Source organism: Dipodomys spectabilis, unplaced genomic scaffold (assembly GCF_019054845.1).
Source record: "Dipodomys spectabilis isolate Male_0828 unplaced genomic scaffold, ASM1905484v1 ptg000034l, whole genome shotgun sequence".
In the NCBI taxonomy this organism is placed as follows: domain Eukaryota; kingdom Metazoa; phylum Chordata; class Mammalia; order Rodentia; family Heteromyidae; genus Dipodomys; species Dipodomys spectabilis.
The window spans coordinates 9,486,246-9,509,460 of NW_024870711.1; the positions used below are offsets into that span (position 1 = coordinate 9,486,246).

The 23,215-nt window shown below is 44.2% G+C and overlaps 1 protein-coding gene and 1 non-coding gene across 2 annotated transcripts in view; one reads left to right on the forward strand and one right to left on the reverse strand.

Annotated features, from left to right (window-relative positions):
- The window catches only part of Rheb (Ras homolog, mTORC1 binding), a 47,804-nt gene that overhangs the window by 20,684 nt on the left and 3,905 nt on the right, over nt 1–23,215 (reverse strand). The window lies entirely within an intron of this gene.
- LOC122105999 lies at nt 9,350–9,453 on the forward strand. Its single transcript, XR_006147106.1, has one exon. It is a non-coding gene; the product is annotated as a U6 spliceosomal RNA (small nuclear RNA).

A 23,215-nucleotide genomic window follows, 5' to 3' on the forward strand; every position in this document is an offset into this window, starting at 1 on the left:
AAGAAGCAGGCAAGCAAGGCTCTAACTTCTTAGTCCTCTTATTTTGCTTCCTAAATTCCTACCGAAGGACTTGAGAACAGTGCGTGCAGGTACTGTATGGAAGATACAACTTGAGAACATGGCTCTGATTACTTATCACGGAAACAGGAAGTGGCCTCTCCCTAACACTGCCCAGGAACTCTTCCCTCTCCAGCCTTCAGAACACAAGTTACACACAAGTGCCATACACTTTCCATCTCAGAAGGAACTGTAATGCCAGGCTTATACTGTGGAGGTTAACTTGTACCTCTGCTTTGCGAAACCATAGACACACACCTTACAGGCTAGGCTGTGTGAATGTTCTCACACCAAGACATTCCCCACAGACTTGAAAACTGAATCAATTTATTGTAAGGCTGGATTAAAGGCAGGATTTTAGTTGGTAGCTCATACCTGCGATCCTAGCTATTCAGGAGGTTGCGGTCTAGGAGACTCACAGTATGAAGCCAAGACTGGAGAGTAGCTCAAGTGGTAGAGTACCAGTCTGGCAAGCACGCTGAGCAGATACAAAGCTCTGAGTTCAATCTAACATTGGAAGAGCCATTTATTCTTGAGCCACAGCTCAAGTCTCACTGCAAGCAGTGCCCTCCCCACAGTGGCAGCTCTGTGATCTCCAGTGAGTCCCATCCTCCCCAGACTCCAGTCCTGTCCTGTAGGTGTTACTTGGCTCCTGCTACTTCCACCTCTTTTTTTTTTTTTTTTTTGGGGGGGGGAGGGGGTCGGTCATGGGGCCTGAACTCTGGACCTGGGCACTGTCCCTGAGCTCTTCAGCTCAAGGCAAGCGCTCTACCGCTTGAACCACAGTGCCACTTCTGGTTTTCTAGTGGTTTATTGGAGATAGAATCTCACAGACTTTCCTGCCCGGACTGGCTTTGAACTGGGATCCTCAGATCTCAGCCTCCTGAGTAGCTAAGATTACAGGCACGAGCCACCGGCGCCTGGCTGCCTCCACCTCTTTATACCACCCACCTCCCCTCCAACATCTCTGAAAGTACACACCACATTTTGGTCCGAGCTCAATGTCAGTTCTAGAGAGAAATCGCCCTGAGACAGCACCTGTCCCCACCAGTAGCGCTCTCCAACTACCTTGTGTCTTTCTTACCACCTCAGTTATCTCAGACTACCCTTACTATTGGTCCACGAGACCAGCCTGACACAGTATTCATTTCTAAACAAATCAGTGACACTGAAGCTCAGACCCAATTCCAGGTCTGAGTATCCATTTAGATACTAAAAAAAAAAAAAAAAAAAAAAAAGACATTGTCTTTTACACAAATAGGAAACATACATTAATGGAAACGAAGGAACAATTCAACTAGTATTTGTTGGCAGCCTGTAATATATGGATACAATATGAGTTCAAGAACTTACAAAAAAAAGAGGGAGGAGGCCAGGAGCCAGTGGCTCACACTTGTAATCCCAGCTACTCAGAAGGCTGAGATCTGAGGAACAAGGTTCAAAGCCAGCCTGGAAAGGAAAGTCTGTGAGACTCTTATCTCCAATAAACCACTCAAAAAACTGGAAGTGGTGCTGTGGCTCAAGTGGTAGAGTGAGGGGCTGACAGCGCCCAGGCCCAGAGTTCAAGCCCCACAACTGACCAAAAAAAAAAAAAAAGAGAGGGGGGGGGTGCTAGTGAGAGAATGTGGGAGTTAAGACCATTCTGGACACCATAGGAAAAAAAAGATAAACTAGACCAAAATTTCAAAATCTAATTACTGTTACACATTCAAAGAATTCCTCATTTGTATCATAAAAGGAATATATTATTTGGTGGGCTAAATTAATATTTGTCTTGAATTGTAAGTTATCAATCTGGCCAGAGCAGACAATGTAGTCTAGCCAGAACCCCAACAAAAGACAGTCAAGTACTGTCCTCAGGAGAAGTGAAAAGGATAATAGGACCTGAAACTATTCCTTGGGGGTATTAACTGGATTTGTCAATTACAATTGCCCTCTGGAGAAAAGTGTTATTCATTAGAAGTGGGACTAAGGGAGAGCTGGGTGTCCCTTGGGTCTGTCTTCCCTTGGGCCCGCCCCTGAGGTGAGATGATTCATTACTGAAGTCAAGTAGGGATAGAGAGTGCTCCTCGCTGACATGACACAGCGGCTATCGGCCACCTTCACGCAAGGCGCAAGGGTTTACCTTGGCTTTAAGGGGTGCCCCAGCGAGGCAGGTTACAGCTGTGGCTGACAGCTTCCAAGGAGCCACGTTCACCAAGTGCATGCATGTCCTACACTGGGATCCCTTTCACAACCTCCCTCAGAATCTCACACACTTCCTCTAGTCGTTGTTCCTAGCAAATTCAGGTTCAGAAACTAGCTATTTCCTGAAGATGATTTAGGAATAATGATCCTGTTCTCAGAAAGGTTATAAATTTGTACAAGTTGGGGCTGGGAAGGTGGCTCAGTGGTAGAGCGCTTGCCTTACAGGCATGAGGCCCTGGGTTCCATTCCTCAGCACCACATAAGCAGAAAAAGCCAAAAGTGGCGCTGTGGCTCAAGTGGTAGAGTGCTAGCCTTGAGCTGAAGAGCTGAAGGACAGTGCCCAGGCCCAGAGTTCAGGCCCACGACAGACCCAAAAAAACCAAAACCAAAACCAAACAAGTTTGTACAACTTGAACTTGAGCTCCAGATTAAGATCAATTCTCTAGCGAAATGATACAGGAAAACAACCAGAGTGACCTCAAATATACAGTAAAGCTGCGTGTGTGTGTGTGTGTGTATGTGTGTGTGTGTGTGTGTGTATTCCTGAACAGAAAGAGACACAAATCACTCATTTAAGGGCACACATCATGAAGGTTTGAAACAACCCAGTGCCACAATAAACATCTGTATGCTCCTCTTCAAAACGAAACACCTTAATATTACAAACTTTTAAAGTTTTAAGTTAAAAACTATTTAAAAAGTTGAACTTTAGCCAGGTGCCGGTGGCTCAAGCCTATAATCCTAGCTACAGGAGGCTGAGGATCGTGGTTCAAAGCCAGCCCAGGCAGAAAAGTCCATGAGACTCTTAACTCCAACTAACCACCAGAAAACTGAAAGTGGTGCTGTGGCTTAAGTGGTAGAGCACTCACCTTGGCTGAAGAGCTAAGGGACAGCGCCCAGGCCCAGAATTCAAACCCGACTGACCACCTCCCTCAAAAAAAAAAAAAAAGTTGAGCTTTAAAAAATATTTGTTTATCTGCCACTTGCGGGGCTTGTACACAGACGCAGGGTCTGGGCACTGTCCATGAGCTTCTTTTGCTCAAGGCTAGCACTCTACCACTTCAGAGCACCACTCCTGGCTTTTTCGGTTTTGAACCCAAGGCTTCATACATGCTAGGCAAGCACTCTACCACTGAACCACTGAGCCACCTTCCCAGCCCCCAAACTTTTTTTTAAACAAGAAAGAATAGCATTGTTGCATGTTTTCTACACCAATACAATGGCACGGAAGTTAAGTGTTCTATCCAGTGTTTTTACTACAGAAGGTGTATTTTCAAAGTTGTCGCTGGAATCTCATGCTTCATGATCACTGCACCATAGGCATTGTTTAAATAACTCCCTTAATAATTTTCAGATTAGTTTTGAACGTGTTTTCATGCCTGTTCTCCTAAGAAAAAAATATGTAACTAATTGTATACCCCTACCCCCTAACTCCCCAGCATTCTGTAGAACAGTCCACATGTTACTGGTTAACAGGTATGATGGGGAGGTTTTTCATCTACAAACTAATTTATCAAGTCCCCTGGCAGATGAGGAAATTTGTTAGAACTGATGTGATGTATGTGGTATGCAGCCCATTCTGACTGTCCTTTTTGTTTTCTTCTGGTGCTGGGCACTGAGCAAAAGAGGCTAGTGCTCTACCACCTGAGCCATAGCTCTCACTTCTGGGCCTTTTCTGTGATTAATTGGAGAGTAAGAATTTCACGGGGCAGGGAATGTGGCGTAGTGGTAGAGTGCTTGCCTATCATGCATGAGGCCCTGGGTTCCATTCCTCAGTACCACATACACAGAAAAGGCCAGAAGTGGCATTATGGCTCAAATGGTAGAGTGCTAGACTTGAACAAAAGAAGCTCAGGAACTGTGCCCAGGTCTTGGGTTTAAGCCCCAGAACTGGCTAAATAAAATAAATTTTTAAAAAATTCCACAGACATTCCTGCCTGGGCTGGCTTCGAACCTCCTGTAGCTAAAGGATTCTAGGCATGAGCCACTGCGGCTGGCTGATTCTCCTCTTCTTCTCTTCTTCAGCGCCCCTTTTGTTTGGTATTGGGAACTGAACTAGGGAATTACACATGCTAACCAGAACATGTATAACTACAGCATGGAACAAGAGTCTAGGCCCATCCCTAATTATTAATCAACCACAGCCTCAAAGCCCAGTGTCTTTGGCACTTTGGTAACCCACCTCCTGTGTGTAGTAGGAAGCATATGCTGGTCGTCTTGACCCAGACAGTGGCAGCTCTGACTTGGCACCTCTGTAGGTGCAGTCCATTGGCAGGGACGGGCAAGCTGCCTATATGCTCCCTTTCTCACCCCAGTGCCTCAACCAGACTTCTCTGAAGCAGTGCTTTCTATCCAGGGCAGTGAGCCCTGGGGTCATGAGATCAGTTACTGAGCCAGCACCCACAGGAAGTATTTAAGAAACGGGAACATTGGCCTCAATTGTCAATAAAGGTATCAGAACACTTTTGTCTGGATCATAAACACATTTAGGACTGGTTGACAATAAAAATGTTCCTTACTAAGGGCTCTAGTTAAAAAAAAAAAAAGAGAGAAATATACTACTGTAAACCACGGTCCTAAATCTCCACCTACAGATTTTTATTTCCTTCCTTATCTAGTTTCAACCCCCAAGATAAATCATTTCTCTTTACTCCAAATCCCTTCTCTGCATCTGCGGCACTCAGCTGTGTAGAACGCGGGTGGCCACTGAGCAGCTGGCCGCCTCCTCTGAGCTCTCTCAGAAGTGATCCTCTGCGCTCTTTCCTTCTATACCACCACACTTCAAACTTGAAAAGTGGGCCCAGAAACCAGCACCATAACAAAACTATCTCAAACAACACCATTGATGAAATGGAACTTAACAGACATCTAGAGAATTCCATCCTGCAGTAGGGTAAGATTGTTTTATATATATAAAATCGTCAGGCAATGATGGCTCATGCCCATAAATTCTAGCTACTCAGGAAGCTGAGATCTGAGGATCACCGTTTGAAGCCAACCCGGGCAGGAAAGTCTGTAAGATCCTCATCTCCAATAAACTACTCAGAAAAGTCAAAAGTGGTGCTGTGGCTCAGGTGGTAGAGCACTAGCTTTCAGTGAAAGATGCTGAGGACCCAGGCCTAGAGTATAAGCACCAGACCAAACATACACAAAAAAGAATACAACAAGTCAATGAAACAGAACTGCTTCTTCAAAAAGAAAGAAGTGTGGCAGACCTTTAAGCAAACTAATCAGAAGAAGACTTAAATTGATATCAGAGTTAAAAAGAGGGATATTAGCACAGATGCCAATGGAATTTATCAGATCATATGGAGTATTTCAAAACTTGTACTCCAGCAACCTGGAAAATCAAGGATAAATTCTTCAAGACACCAAAATTGAACCAAGAGGTTATAAACAGCTTAAAGACATGTATAACAAGTAATGAGATTGAATTAGTAGTAAGAGTAACTCAATGAAAAATCCAGGAGTGGGTGGGTTCATTGATGAATCCTAACAGACTTTTAAAAAGGAAAAACAAATAACATTCCTCAAATTACTCAAAACAACATAAAAAAAACGAGAAGGAAGATCACCAAACTTACACAATGAAGTCAGTATTACACCAATACCAACAAAGGCAAAACCAATTTTCTTGCTTGAACTCAAGGCCTAGGTGCTGCCCCTGAGCTTTTTGGCTCAAGACAAGCACTCTACCAGTTGAGCCACAGCTCTACTTCCAGTTTTCCTTTTCTTGGAGAGGAGGGGTATAGTTAAATGGAGGTAAGAGGGTCAGGAACTTTGCTGCCCCAGCTAGCTTCAAACCAAAATCCTCAGATCTCAGCTGAGTAGGATTACAGGCATGAGCCACTAGCTCAAAATACTTGTAATCAGAATCTAACATTATATTAAAAAGATCACATATCATGATTAAGATGGTTTCATTCAACAATCAAATATCAATAAATATAGAAATGGGACTGTGGCTTAATGGTAGAGTGCTTGCCTACCATGCATGAAGCCTTGGATTCCATTCCTTGGTAAAAACAAAAAGTCATTAAATAAATCATTAAAAATAATAATAAAACGGGATTGGGAAGGTGGCTCAGTGGTAGAGCGTTTGCCTTGCATGCATGAGGCCCTGGGTTTGATTCCTTAGCACCACATAAGCAAAAAGAAAAAAGCCAGAAGTGGTGCTGTGGCTCAAGTGGTAGAGTGCTAGCCTTGAGCTGAAGAGCTAAGGGACAGCGCCCAGGCCCAGAATTCATGCCCCACAACAAAAATAAATAAATAAATTAATTAATGTAATATAACACATAAGAGGAATCAAGAGCTGGGCGCTAGTGGCTCATGCTTGTAATCTTAACTACTCAGGAGGCTGAGATCTGAGGATCACAGTTCAAAGCCACCTGGGGCAGGAAAGTCATGAGATTCTTATCTCCATGAAATTCTTAATCACCAGAAAACCAAAAGTGACGCTGTGGCTCATGTGGTAGAGCATTCTCCTGAGCTGAAGAGTATAGGACAGCACCCAGGCCACAGTCAAGACCCATAACCAACCAAAAAAACAGCAGCATAGTACTGGCACAAAAGTAGACATGCAGACAGCATAGTGGTAACACAGGATGGGACAGGAGCTTTTTCTCCTGCCATCAGCCATTTGGATATTTGCTATCCATGGGCCAAATAAAACTATCAAATTAAAAATTACCTGATACAGTTGGTCAAACATCGAGTTAACTCAGCCCTATGTGACGTCAGTTGCGGGAGGAAGCGGAGGGGAAGGGAGAGAAGCAAGGGGACTGACAACTGTTTGTGCAGGTTTCTGGCCCGTCGGGAGCACGGCCCTCGGTTTATGGTGATATGTTTTGAAAGGTACCGCGCTCAGCAGTAAGTTGTTCTAAACATAGATGCACAGTCCAATGCATGTCCCCTCAAGTGGGAGTAGTTCAGCATCTGTCCGTGTAAGGGTTACAGAAGTCTAGCTAGCCGTGCTGTGGAATGCTCGCACGCTGTACAGGCGCTCATCAGGGACGTCAGCTGTTCCACACTAACTGGCGTAGCAAAGATGTTCAATTCCATTCCTTTACTTTTCATGTCTTTGGCTCTCATTAAATGCCTCGATTAGGTTCGCACATTCACCAGCACATTCAAGTGTTCTTCCAGAGTAGAAAGGCCATATTCTTCCTTTTCAGTTGTACTTTCTGCAGCCTTAATTTGGCTTCAAATCACTTCACATTGGAAAGCAGAGAAGGTGGTTAGGGCCCTGAAGTTTGACATGCAGCTCCTGAGAGGGTCCTGGTAACATCCACCAGGAATGCCAAGACACACAGCCGCTAGCTGTTACTGAACCACTGACAGGTTTTCCCTTCATCTCCATGAACTCCCGGCTTCATCCTGCAGTTCATAAAACTCATGCGCACTTTCCTGTGACTCAGTCACCACACTTCACGGTGACAAGATCAACCATCAGTCAAGAGCAGTCGGAAACTCCTTAAACTGTTAAACTCTCCCTTTTGGAAAAAAAAATTATGCATGACACTATCATGTGGTTAAGCTGAAATGACTGCACAGAGATTTACATGGTATAGGATTCATGGTGTATAATTAAATCACTCGGGCCAAGATTGAAATGACTGCTGGGTGCCAATGGCTCACACCTGTAATCTTAGCTACACAGGAGGCTAGAGCTGAAGATTATGGTTCAAAGCCAGGCTAGGCAGGAAAGTCAGGGAGACTCTTTGATCTCCAATTAAGCAACCCAAAACCAGAAGTGGAGCACAAAAGCTCAAGGACACCACTAAGGTCCTGAGTTCAAGCCCCATAAGCAACAACAACAACAACAAAAATTAAGATGGTTAGATGATTTAATTCTTTCTTCACAAACACAAACACAATTAAGCCTTTGTGCAAGCCATGACTGGAGCTTCTTCTATAGTAAGGCCACTTAAACTTTTTGAATGCTAGCTGAAATTTTTTCCCTGATAGGAACCAGTCTCTTGAGTCTTCATATCTTGCAGAGCCACAAATGGTTCCTCTCTTGTCAAACTGTGGTGTGACAACATCATGAAGGACACTGGCCAATTAGGGAGCATTTGTTATGTCCACTGCCTCATAAGCCAGAGAAAAACCGAACAGAATCCTTCAATGTTTTCTCCACACCTCGTGCAAGGGCAGAATTCAAATCTGAGACAGTTCTCCCAGACCACTCTCAACAATGCTCAGCAGCAGCAGACATGAAACCTCAGCTTCTCTGCGATTACATGTTCACTACATAACTTAGACGACACTGTCACTACTGGGCCTAGTGAAAGCAGCTTGTACTTCCAAACTGCTGAAGAGCATTCATCTCTAGATACATTTGGCCTCCTGTATCATTGAGTTTGACTTCAAGAACAACCAGAAAATAGTAACTTGTCTATTATTCATTTTTTTGTCGGTTATGGAGCTTGAACTCAGGGCCTGGGCACTGTCTCCCACAAGCTCCACTTCTGGTTTTTGAGTGGTTAATTGGAGATAAAGTCTCACAGACTTTACTCCCTGGGCTGGCTTTGAACTGCGATCCTCCTGAGTAGCTACGATTACAGGTGTGAGCCACCAGCGTCCAACACTCTGCATTAACTTTTCTTTGTAACTGCCACTTGCAGGATGTCACACCCCTAAACTTTTGGTAACTATCCAATGTTTGTACCATGGTCTTTTCCATGTATTGTAATTTCCTTAATCTTCATTCGAGGATTCAGGGGTTTTTTTGGTGAGGATTATGGGTATAAGACTAAAGGTTGAATTAGTCATAGTAAAAAGTCTGTGTTGACAAAGATGTCATGACACTGTAGCCAATCAGAGGAAAGGCCCTTGACATCTCATCTCATCTCAACATCACCAGAGCACCATAGTTTTGCTATGTTGTGTTAACACTTACAAACCATGTACGCTCCCAGCTTGCCTGGTATCAAAGATTGTCCTCTGGATTCTAACAATACAGGTGGACAGCCTTTAGGCAGCTGACAAGAAGTATATGTGGCTCTCCTATCATGCACCCACTTGTGTCTTGTCTATCTTATAACAGACATCCCTTCCTTGCCCATCAAAAGTTACATTCTGCTACTATGAAAAAAGCAGAGTCATGCTCGCTTTGGCAGCACATATACTAAAACTGGAACGATACAGAGGTTAGCATGGCCCCTGACCAAGGATGACACGCAAATTCATGAAGTAGTGTGTATATGTGTTTATGTATGCATATATATATGTGTATATATATATATATATATATACACACATATATATATGCGGAGTCAATTGATTTAAAGGGCTGGACACTCAACCACACATGATGTAGCCCAATGGAATAGAGGGCCCAAAAGTAAGTCCATAGTTATGGCCAGCTGAATTCAAGCCCCAGGACTGGAAAAAATAACAATAATAAATAGTTTCTGGGGCTGGGAAGGTGGCTCAGTGGTAGAGCGCTTGTCTTGCATGCCTGAGGCCCTGGGTTCGATTCCTCAGCACCACATAAGCAAAAAAGAAAAAAGCTGGAAGTGGCGCTGTGGCTCAAGTGGTAGAGCACTAGCCTTGAGCTGAAGAGCTGAGGGACAGCGCTCAGGCCCAGAGTTCAGGTCCCACGACCAGAACAAAAAAAAAAAAAAAAGTTTCTGCACAGCAAAAGAAAAGTTATTAGACTCAAGAAATAGCCAACAGAACTAGAGAAAGATTTTGCCAGCTATACACCTAATGAGGGATTAATAACCATAATATACAGAAAGTTTAAGAAACTTAAATCCTAAAGTATCAACAACCCAATTAATAAATGAACAAATGAACTGAGCAGACCATTCATGATACATGCTCAGTAACTACATGAAAAAATATTCATTATCCCTGGCCATACAGGAAATGCAAACCAAAAGTACACTGAGAGTCCATCTCACCCTGGTCCAGAGTGGCAATCATCAAAAACAAATAACAAGAAACGCTATGCTAGTAAAGATGTGGGGAGCCAGGCACTGGCAGCTCACATCTGCAATCCTAGCTACCTCAGGAGGCTGAGATCTGAGGATCGTGGTTCAAAGCCACCCCGAGCAAGAAAAGTCCTTGAGACTCTGATCTCTGCTCTAAGTGGTAGAGTACTAGCCTTGAGCAAAGAAGCTTAGGGACAGTGCTCAGTCCCTGAGTTCAAGCCCCACGATGTACAAAAGGAAAGTTTTGGGGAAAAAGAAGCCCTTTATACACTGTTGGTGGGAATGTAAATTAGTGCAACCACTGTGGAAAACAGTATGGGGATTCCTCAAAAAATTAAAAATAGAACTACCCTACAATCTAGCAATACCACACTTGGGCATTTATCTGAAGAAATAAGTCAAGAAATAATAAAGATACTTGCGAGATGCACCATTGAATCATGCTTATAAACCTAGTTACTCAGGAGGCTTGAGATCTGAAGATCATGTTTTGAAGCCAGCCCAGGAAGGAAAGCCCATGAGATTCTTATCTTCAATTAACCACCAAGAGCTGGAAATGGAGCTATGGCTCAAGTGGTAGTGTAAGCCTCGAGCTAAAAGGACAGAACCTTGAGGTTCAAGCAGCAATATCAGCACCAATCAATCAATCAATTAATAAATGACACAATAACTAAGCTATGGAAGCAGCCTATATGCCCTACAAATGATGTATGAATAAAGAAATATTTGCAAGACTGGGAATGTGGCTCAGTGGTAGAGTGCTTGCCTTGCATGCATGAGGCCCTGGGTTCGATTCCTGAGCACCACATAAACAGAAAAAGCCATAAGTGGCGCTGTGACTCAAGTGGTAGAGCACTAGCCTTGAGCTGAAGAGCTGCACAGGCCCAGAGTTCAGGTCCCACGACTGGCAAAAAAAAAAAAAAAAAAAGGAAAAAGAAATATTTGCACAACCAAGTATTATTCAGCAGTAAAGAATGAATTACACCCGGGCACTGGTGCCTTACGCCTGTAATCCTAGCTACTCAGGAGGCTGAGATCTGAGGATCACGGTTAAAAGCCAGCCTGGACAGAAAAGTCCGTGAGACTGATCTCCAATAAACCACTAGAAAACCAGAAGTGGCGCTGTGGCTCAAGAGGTAGAGTGCTTGCCTTGAGCTGAAGAGCTGAGGGACAGCGCTCAGGCCCAGAGTTCAAGCCCCACGACCAATGGGGGGTGGGGAGGGGGAGAGAGAATGAAATTACATCATTTGCAGGAAAAGAGATGGAGACTGAGTTAAGCGAAAGTTCCTGTTAGCCTGGGCTCAGAAGAATAAAAGTCACATATTTTCTCTTAACATGTGGAATTGAGACCTAAATCTCTCTCTCTCTCTCTCTCTCTCTCTCTCTCTCTCTCTCTCTCTCTCTCTCTCTCTCTCTCTCTCTCCCCTACTTGTTATTAATTGTGAAACTGGGAGACAAGGGGGAGGGAGAAGGAAAGAGATGGAGAAGAGTACGTTTCATCACCCATTGCATAGGAATTCACTGACAGCTGCTGAACAGAGGACGGGGAAAGAGCAACATCCATCCAAGTAGATATAATATGAGCATGTCTTGTGAAATACTACATGGAAACCCTTTGTCCAGCCAACATACACTAAAAAATGAATGACAGGAATGTAAAACAGGTTCTATTGTGGATTGGCTATCAGAGGAAGGGGAGAGGGCGGAAAGGGTGAGGTGAATACATGAAAACACAATATGAAACTTGTTAAAACCATTTTGGAGCCAGACACTGGTGGCTCACGCCTGTAATCCTAGCTACTCAGGAGGCTAAAATGAGGAAAAGGAAGTCTGTGAAATTCCTACCTCCAATAAACTACTCAGAAAAAGCTACAAGTGGCGCTGTGGCTCAAGTAGAGCGCTAGCCTAGAGCACAAGGAGGCTCAGGGACAGCACCCAGGCATTGAGTTCAAACCCCAGGATTAGCCAAAAAAAAAAAAAGCACTGGGATATGACAAATGACACAGCATTCTAGATACTCACAGTCAGACCAAAAGAGGAAAGTCTTAGGAAAGACTCACAAAGGTGCAATGCCTAGGAGCCTCTTAATACGTATATAAAATAATACATATACTGAAACGAATTCTTAAGACATGAAACAAAAATCTTGTTTCTTTTTCTGATGATTCTGCATTCTTTACCTTACACATGGTGTATTCACATGTGTCCATTTGGGAGGGTGGGGAAAGGTAGAACTCGAGGGGAAAAAGGGTGAACACGTGCAGCCCTGGAGCTCACTGGACACTGATGAAAGTGAGCTATACAATTCGTGGGAGGAGACGGGAGGGAGGGACTGGGAGACAGTGAGGAACAGAAGACACTGTGTGAAAGGAAGTATTACCTGACGCATGTAAATCTAACCTCTCTACATCACTTCGATGATAACAATAAATTAAAAAGAAAGAAAAACTTTGGAGGAAGGATGAAGGAAAGCCATAAAGGGGTGAATTTGACCAGGATATATTGCGTGCATGTTATGGAACTATCACAATGAAACCCCGGTGTACAACCAAAATATGCCACTAAGAATGTACTAAAAATGTAGCTGGGCACTAGGGGCTCACGCCTGTAATCCCAGCTACTCAAGAAGCCGAGATCTGAGGACTGCAGTTCAAAGCCTGCCTGGGCAGCTAAGTTGGTGAGACTGTTAGCACCAATAAGTGCACCTCCTCCCCTCAAAAAATCCAGAAGTGGAGCAGTGTCTCAAGTGGTAGAGTGCTAGCCTTGAACACAAAAGCTCAGGGAAATGCCCAGGCCCAGAGCTCAAGCCCCATGACTAGCATTAACTAACTAATTAATTAATTAATTAAAGATGAAGACTACCACAGGAGCCAGGCCAGTTGTAAGATGACTAAGACATTCTGTGACCACCGAGGTCCCAGCGAGACTCCCCTCATCTTCTGACCACTTACATTCTCTACCCTCCCAGCATCAGGCCAGAGGCAACTTAGAGCTTGTAGCCGTGTGTCTCCGAAGAGCTCAGCTAAGACGTCCCACAGAGCCGTGGCGTGGTTTCTTCCCTCCTCAAATTGCCCTGCATTACTCCTAGTCTCACTAGTCATAGTCACAAGTGCTTTTTATAAAAGCAGAGCAGCATCCCAACCTACCTTTTCTCCTACACTTGTACCTCCTATCAGCTGTATTTTTACAATTCCTAGCTTGGAAACAAATTTTCATTCTATTCTGAATCCCAAGTTTTCAGAATTCTGACTAAAGATTCATTCACCCACCCACTTAAAATGCATGTTAAGCAACTTTTATGTGCCAGGTGGCACAATTCCAGGCACTGGAAGAGCACATCAGGGATCAGACAGAAAACCCCTTTCAGAGCAAGGAAATTCTAGTGGGAGAAACACGCTGAGAGTAAATTCGATAAATGGGAGAAAACCTGCTAGTATCTATTCCCTCTAAGGGAAAGGACTCAGCTTAACCAATTACCATGTTAGTTTTTAACTAATGGGTTAACAAATGTATCTAGGCAGCAGCTATTAACATCACAAAAGAGAACAGTCAGATTTTATGCACCTTTGACGGAAACAGAAAACATTACCCTGGAAACAGCTGGGAGAGGAAGAAGCAACCCAAACCTGACCAAATTACTAAATCCACCCCCCCAATAATCATAGCTACTCAAGAGGGAGGCTGAGATCTAAAATCATGGCTCAAAGATAGCTTAGACTAATCTGAGGAACTCTTATCTCCAATTAACCAGCACAAAGGCAGAAGTGAAAGCATAGCCCAAGTGGTAGAGTACCAGCCCGAGTTTAAGCCCCAGTACCCCCAAATACACATCCAAAACCTTATGTGTGTGCTAGCTCACAGCAGAAAGTGTAAATGTCTCTCAACAACAGGTAAACTTAAGCCAAACTTACTAAGTACCAAATGAACAAATTTAAAACTAAAAGATCACATTAACTACTTTGTCTTTAAATATGATAAAAATAGACACACACACACACACACCTATAGCATAATTTACTGTTTCAGCTGCTGAATGAATGACAAACTCCCGAAAGGCTTGGTGAATGAAATCAACAACCAGTTCATGCACTCTGGCCTCAGCAGGAGGCAGGGCCTTCTCCCAGGCCCAGATCTCTCAGACGTTTCCTCAGTCTCCCAAAAACATAAAGCAGAGGCGACCCAGTTGTTAAGGCTGAAAATGGGAAACTAGCCCACCATCCTTTCCACTGCACTCTTGAGGTTCAGGACAACAGAACAGTAGGAAGGAACGGCAGGAAGGCCCCTCTGTGGGAGCCAACTACAGAACAGACAAAGACTGCAGAAAAGCCGAGGTTATAAATGGACAAGAACTGGATTACATCAGCATTTCTAAAAGGGCTGGGATAACAATGTTTCTTTAAAATTTCCTTAACAATGTGTTCCTTACAAGACTTAACAATTATATGCATCCACTTTAGCATAAATAAGTAAATAAATAAATAAATAAAACAACCACCCTAATTCTGTTCATGTAAGAGTGGTCCTAGTTGCTTTTATGAGAGAAAGAGTAGGTAGACTGGATGGATGGATGGATGGAGACAGACCCACTGAGCTGGAGCACCAGTATTTGTGGTAAGTATTCATTGTGACTCCAACCCCTTGTGCCAACATATAGACACATGAGGGCACACAATGCAGACAATTCAAACTTACACTGTTTAAACAGAATCTTCAAGGGAGATGCTATTTTATTAGAATCTGCAGATCATTTGCACACGCATTATCTCACCCATCCCTATGAATAAGGGTTGGTATCATCTTGCTTTTTCTCACACCAATTCCCCAATTTTAAAAATAGATGTTGGGAGATAAAAAAAAAAATTAAGGTGCAATTATTATGACAAGGGTGAACAGAATGGCTAAGGAAAACTGGCTTATAAAATGAATACTCTTTCAAGCCAGGCACTGATGGCTCACGCCTGTAATCCTAGCTACTCAACAGCCTGAGATCTGACCATCACAGTTCAAAGCCAGCCTGGGCAGAAAAGTCCACGAGACGCTTATCACCAATTAATCAACTCCCTCCCCCCCTACACACACAGCCAGAGTGGTGGGTAATTGTCCCACCATCCTTTCTATTGCTCTCTTGGGGTTTAGGACAACAGGAAAACAGTAGGAAGGTTCAAGTGGCAGACACTAGCCTTTAGCAAAAAAGCTGAGAAACAGTGCCCAGGCCCTGAGTTCAAGAATCTGGAGCAGGGCTGGGAAGGTGGCTCAGTGGTAGAGCGCTTGCCTTGCAATGCATGAGGCCCTGGGTTTGATTCCTCAGCACCACATAAGCAAAAAGAAAAAAGCTGGAAGTGGCGCTGTGGCTCAAGTGGTAGAGTGCTAGCCTTGAGCTGAAGAGCTGAGGGATAGCGCCCAGGCCCAGAGTTCAGGCCCAACAACTGGACCCCCCCCCCAAAAAAAAGAATCTGGAGCAGCAGGTGCGCGTGCACATACACGTACATACAAACACATACATACTCTACTCATTTTAAATACTTTTAGCACATGCTTACTACTCCTAAACACGTTATTACTAGAAAACATTCTGCCAAGGAATACAAGTAAAAATAAGGGTATGTGTGCATGTATGCATATATAAACATCAATGACTGAGTTACATAAATGAACAGCTTTATTAACTGTTGGAGTTATTAAGCTAAAAGGCAAAAAAAAAAAAAAAAAATGCTGCTTAGGAGGGTCAGTGAACTAGTTCTCCAAAGATGTTTTAAATAGGACATCCATTTTTCTAGAATGATTTAGAGATAAAGCCAAACTGCAAGACAAGGAGATAGACCTGATAAACTACAGGAAAACTTAAATATTTGGTACCAAAAGGGGGAGGGAGGATTTCTCAAATTTAGCCCAAGTAGGCTGGGGAGCACACGAGGGTAAGAAGTGAGAAAAGGCAAAGCCACAAATTCTCAAAAGTTTTAACACAATCTTTAACATTAATAGTCAGCAAGCGACAAAAATACCCATATTCATAATTTCACAAGTTCTTGAGGGTCTGCATTCATTCCTTATACCTCTGCTGCTGGATACTCACCAGGAGCCCCAGTTTGAGCCTTAAATGTGGCTAGTCCTAACTTAGATATGCAACAGAGTAAAATATGTAAGACTTTGAAAATGTAGTATAAAAAATGTAAAAATAAACTGGGCACCAGTGGCTCACACTTGTAATCCAAGCTACTCAGGAGGCTGAGATCTGAGGACTGGGGTTCAAAGGCAGCCTGGGCAGAAAAGTCCTCGTGAAACTCTTTTTTTCGCTCTACCACTTGATCTACAGCGCCACTTCCGGTTTTCTGGTGGTTTATTGGAGATAGGAGTCTCACGGTCTTTCCTGCCCGGGCTGGCTTTGAACCACGATCCTCAGATCTCAGCCTCCTGAGTAGCTAGGATTACAGGCGTAAGCCACCAGCGCCCCGGCCTCGTGAAACTCTCATCTCCAATAAACTACTCAAAAAAAGCAAGAAGTAGCACTGTGCAAGTGGCAGATCCTTAGCCTTGAGCACGGAGAGGCTCAGGGACAGGCCCCTGGGCTGGGACCGGGGCCGTGGGCAGGGTAATAAAAATATCACATGCTGAAATGTCACCATTTTGGACAACCTGTGCTAACATAAATAACAAATTAATTTCATCTGTTTTCTTTTGCTTTCACATGGCTACTGGGAAATTTAGTTCCATGTAGCTTGCTCTCTGTTTCTAAACGCTATGCTATACTACAGGCCTAACGGAATGGGAACACCCTATTTACATAAATTCCCTAAATTTGTGTAAACTTTAGCTCCCAAAAGACTTCCTGAAATCTAAACAATTAAAAGCAGGCTCACTTTATGGGCTGTGCTTTTTTTTCTTTAGGATACTTGCTCACCCAGAAGCATTGCTGGATTAAAGGAACAATTTCCTTTATACAAGGTACACTCGTGCAAGCAGTTATGCAGAATGAAGAGGTCTAGAAACGCAGCTCAACTGCTCCCCACGAACAGGGATGACCTAGACTCGGCCCTCAGCCGCCTGCCCTCCAGAGAGCAGTGCACGCATGTACTTCTGGGTCTCCACCTGGGTTCTGTGACCACAGGTGGCTCTGAAGTGACAGGAGATATCAGTGAGAAGGGATGACTGGTCATACCCTTGGGGAGACATAAGGACCCAGGAGCCTATCTAGTTATGGACAAAGCTACCCATCTCTAGACCACAAGAATGGATGGGTCACTGCTAGGGCCTCCACAGCCAGAGGCAGGCCAGTGTGGGGGGCTGTTGTACACAGTGAATCTGGTCTCCCACCCTAGTTCTGTGCCAGCATTTCTCATTTTAGTCAATGGAAACATTGGCTGAAGGTTTCCCTAACAGCACAGCTCCTGCATCACAAAAGCTTCTATGCACATTCCATAGTCCCATGGAACCGTGCATGTGTAGCCTTTTTCTTACACAGCTCTGCTTATACCACACAAGTCCACAACAACTCAGATAGTCTGTTTCTACTCTTCCTGCTTCCCCTTTACCCTTCCAACTTCCCAGAGTACAGGAGAGACCTTCTGAAGAAGGTTAAGAGAGTAAACTACAGAGCAAGGGCCAAATCTGGCAGTCTATGACTGTGTGTGTGTGTGTGGGGGGGGGGGGGGTCCTGGGGCTTAAACTCACAATCTGAGTGCTCTTCCTAAGCTTTTCTGCTCAAGGCAAGCCCTCTACCACTTGAGTCACAGCTCTACTTCCAGAGTTCTTAGTACTTAATTGGAGCTATGGATCTCATGGACTTTCCTGCCTAGACTGGCTTTGAACTTTGATGCTCAGATCTCAGCCTCCTGAGTAGCTTAGAATTACAGGTGTGAGCCACTGGTGCCTGCTGGTTGCATTTCCATATTTAAACGATTGGAAAGAAAAATAAAGATTACACACAAGAAAATCAGATAAAATTTCACTGCCAGGTCCAGGAATACAGGTTTGCTGGGATACGGCAAGAGCCTTGGTTCATGCACGGTAGGATAGAGAGAGGCTTATTTTGTCTACAAAGACCAAGGTGAGTAGCTGTATCAGAAGTGTTTACTAACTGGCCTGCCAAACTTCAGACCTGCACTGGCATTCCCAGCAGACAGCGGGCACAGAGAGGTCTGCACTCCCTCACCACTCACATCTTGTGGCTCCTAGAGGAGCTGCACTGCCTTTGTTTAGAGACAATTCTCACACTCCCACCACCTTAGGTGAGGTCTCTGATTTCTCAAGGACTTACACAATCATACTTCACCCATTTTTCAAGCAGCTGATTAAAAAGTGCCAGCTCTACAGCCACTGAGAGCGTGGTTCTGCCACAGGTCTGACTGTGGCAATCACTTAACCCTTTAGGTAACTCAGTTTCTTTATCTGCAAAGTAGGCACAATAATTGTACCCACCCCTTAGAACTTAAGGGCTATTAAGACAGTTAATATATGGACGGATGGCATTTAAACCACCAATTATTGTTAGTGTTGTTCTACCATCTGTTTCCTTTGGCTCCCTCTCTAGACTGAAGCTCCAGGAGGCAAGTATGCCAATGCCCAGGCTCAGTGACTAAGCACCCCTACTCTAGTAACACGCAGAACTTTAGAACCCACAGACTGCTCTCTCTGACCAACACTTTTGGTAACTGTAGGTGCTGAAATCCTGGAAGGATTCGTCACATCTCGGATAGCCTCTTTCCCTAGGTTGGCAATGCTCAACAGCTGGATCTCCTGTGGTTCCATTTGGTTGAGCTGGTTCACAATGAAATGCAACCTACTAAAATCTCCAAAAAATCAGGTCAAGTTTCAGTCATCGATACACAATTTTACGGTGGCAGCTCACGTTTGTAAGACTGCTGCTTACACTCTTTGGACACGCACGAACCTTTGCACAGCTCTCCCACACGAATGCAGGCAGCATTCCTACCCTGGGTGCACACAGGGCTAGGCGGCCATGCCTAAGCCCCCACAAGCCAGCTGAGGGATGGGTAACCACTGTTTTCCCCTTTCTACTCCTACCTTAGAGGTTAGCAATCATGCACAAACTGGTTCAAAAACTTTTGAAAATTGCCAGATGCTGGTGGCTCACATCTATAATCCTAGTTACTCAGGAGGCTGAGATCTGTGGATCCCAGTTCAAAGCCAGCCCGGGCAGGAAAGTCTGTGACGATTACTTCCAATTAACTACCAAAAAGCCTTAAGTGGAAGTGCAGGGCAAGTAGTAGAGTGCCAGTCTTGAGTATCAAAGCACAGGGACAGTGCTACTCCCTGAGTTCAAGCCCCAGGACTGGCACACACACACACACACACACACACAAATACAATAAGAACACTTGCCTTTTAAAATATAATTTAAGACTTTTTAAAACTAGGAAAGCATTACCCAGACACATTATATTTAAGACATGAGCTGGGTGCTGGAGTTCATGCCTGTAATCCTAGGCTGGAGGCTGAGATATGAGGGTAGCTGCTGAAGCCAGCTTGGGCAGGAAAAAGTCTGTGAGACTCTCATCTCCAGTTAACTACAAAAAGCTAAAAGTCGAACTGTGGTTCAAACAGAGTGCTAGCCTTGAAAAGGCTCCAGGACAGTGCCCAGGCCCAGAGGTCAAGCCCCAGAGAGGCCAAAATAAACAAAAACACATGAGTCTTAGAAGGAAAGCATTTATTTTACACAACTTAATAGAGTACAAAAACCAGTATTAGCCTTTCCTGTGAACAGGAAATCCTACTACAACCCCATGTAGTTAGCATTCATTCTTAATCTTGCAAAAACCAATATCATATTGCTAAAATACTAATTTATATCTCAAGAGAAGTAGAGGTGGGAGGGACTCAATTACATTAAGATACAAACCAGGCAAACAGGACACTTGGGCATGAATCTCATCAGTGTCCTCAGATCACCCTGCTTTAACTAGCCCACAGGGCAAAGCACAAAGACCTCTGTGCTTCCTGTTCCACACTAATGCCAACATGGACTGAAAATCCCAGAAGTCCTCCAGGGAACTCTTTCACCAGAAGACTGATGATGCACACATGCTAACGCAGTATTCCCACACCTTCAGGTTTAGGGTACTGAATTACCAATGAAGCAATTCATAATAAAAGCACTCAGCAGTCTGCTGCTAGTGAGTAGTTCAACTAAGTTATATTGTGGCTATCGACTAGTAGGTAGAACTGTTAAGATTTATGTGACACTTCCTAATAAAACAGAATGAAGGTAATGGAATAAAGTTCTTTCAAAGCTATTCATTGATGTTTTCTCAATGCTTTTACATGCACAATCAAGTACAAGTTTAGCTCTGATTTACTCGAATACCTAATTAAGATCCACGCATGGGCAACATTCTAAGTTATTCTGGACCAGAAATTTAAAAAGGCATTGTATATCAACAGCCTCTGTAATCACAGGTACAGGCAACCATTTCTCATTCGGTGATGAGGACAATGTTTTCATTTATAAATGTCTCAGCTGACATCCTGACACGTGCTCCAAGGGGGAGCAGACAAGAAATTAAAGGGGTGGGGAATATGATCAAAGTACATTTACATGCATGTACAGAAGTACCCCAGGCATCCCCACACTCTCTGGAATCCTCACTACCACCAACTACAAGCACAGCTCACCCCAAAGTGCCTCCCCCTCATCAAAGGCCGAGCCAATCACACAACACCCTTTTGCAAGCCTCTACTCACTACTCCAAGTTCCACAAGGCCACAGAAGGCGCCTCGTGACTCCCTTCCAACTTCATTTCCTACTCCCACCCACCTCATCATTATGTGCTCACCCTCGCTTCCTTCCTTCTCAGTCCTGCCAAGTTCCTTCCTGCCTCTTCCCCATCCTACAATGTAACAAGCCTGCGGAGGCTGCTCTCCATGTCCTTGTCAAAGACATCTAGGACATCGCCACTGTGATTCAACTCTACACAGAAAGAAGCAAGATCCTTCCACGGTCTGCAGATCTCTGGAGCCCCAGAGACCTTTCCAGGGGCTCCTAAGGTCAGAACTATTCTCCTCATAGCACTCAGGGTTTTGTTTGGCCAGTACTGGGGCTTGATCTCAGGCCTGGGCACTGTCCCTTCTTTTGCTCAAGGCCAGCACTCTACCACTTGAGTCACAGTGCCATGTGCGGCTTTTTCTGTTTGTGTGTTGCTAAGGGATTGAACTCAGGACTTCATGCATGCTAGGCAAGCGCTCTACCTCGAAGACACATCCCCCGCCCACACTCAGTTATTGTTGACTTTTTTTTTCTTTCTTTCTTTTTTTTACTATGTTCACATCTGCACTACAGGTGCTAATGCAATGGTGGGTAAAATTGCTCCCTGGCAACCCTCAATGAACTAAGACAGTGGTTGCTGGGCCGGAGGGAAAACTCTAGTCAGTGTGCCTAGAAAGACTAAGTCTCTTTAAACCCTGTTATTACTGTGTGTGGTCCTCCCTACCTCACCTTACCCCACAAAAACACAAAAAAACTCCAGAGCAGGCACTGGTGGCTCATGGTTCAAAGCCAGCCTGTGCAGGAAAGTCTGTGAGACTCTTCCCCAATTAACCATCAGAAAGCCAGAAAGAGAAGCTGTGGTTCAAGTGTTTAAGAGAATTCGCCTTGAACCCAAAAAAATCAGGCCCTGAGTTCAAGCCCCAGCATGGGCACCAGAAAAATGTAGTTACAAACTGAGTAGTAACTCATTTTATTCATCACTGACGTGCACTCAAAGACATATTTTTTAAAATTGTTTTCGCTTTAAGATAACCTTGAGGAAGCAGTAAAAATGACAAAGCTTACTGTATCCTGCCCTTAAAAGTCTGTCTTTATAATATACGTGACAAAATGGGAAAACTAAAGCACCTGTGCCACATACTGAAGTAGGATGACTGTTGCCCAGAGAAGATGCTTGAACACGCATGAGCACAAGAAAGGTCTGCACCAGTCTGGACAAACTATTATTATTTCAAACACAGGTTTCTGGCAGTTTGGATTTTTTTGTTTGTTTTGCCCGTTCTGGGGCTTGAACTCAGGGCCTGCGCACTGTCCTTGTGCTTCTTTTACTCAGGGACACTCTACCACTTAGCCACAGTGCCACTTCTGGCCTTTTCTGTTTATATGGTACTGAGGAATCAAACCCAGCGCTTCATGAGTGCCAGACAAGCACTCTACCGCTATGCTACATTCCCAGCCCTTTGACAATTTTTTTTAAGAAATAGTAGTAAGAGCCGGGCGCTGGTGGCTCACGCCTGTAATCCTAGCTACTCAGGAGGCTGAGATCTGAGGATCGCGGTTCAAAGCCAGCCCGGGCAGGAAAGACCGTGAGACTCCTATCTCCAATAAACCACCAGAAAACCGGAAGTGGCGCTGTAGCTCAAGTGGTAGAGCGTTCGCCTTGAGCTGAAGAGCTGAGGGACAGCGCCCTGGCCCAGAGTTCAAGCCCCACGACCGACCAAAAAAAAAAAAAAAAGAAAAAAAGAAATAGTAATAAGAGATTACCAATTTGAAGTAAAACCAGGTAGCACACTGCCAAAATTTAGCAAATATACATGTCCTAGGATTAGGCAATGGTTGCCTAGATACGACATCAGAAAACACTAATGACCAAAGAGAGAAAAAGTTAAACCAGTTAAAGGTTTTTTCTTCAAAGGACACCTTCCAGAAAGTGTGCTGGTACTAGGTATATAACTCAGTGGCAGAGCATTTGGCTTAGCATGTTCAAGGCCCTGGGTTTGATTCCCAGAACATACCCTTCCCCCCACCCACCAGGGTGAAAAGTCAACCCATAGCTGGAAGAAAATTATTTACAAACCACTTTTGATACTATTTCATGTTAGTAGGGTGCTTAAAACCAGAAAGGACAGTAAGCAGTGTCTGTGAAGACGCGGAGAAGCTGAAGCCCATCACTGCGGGGCTGCAGAGTGCGGCATCCACTCCGAAAACGTGGGCAGCTCCTCAAAATGTTAACAAGGCCACATTCCACCCACCAAGTCCATGCCCAGGAACATGAGCAGAAGACATGTAACACATGAAACCAAACAGTGAA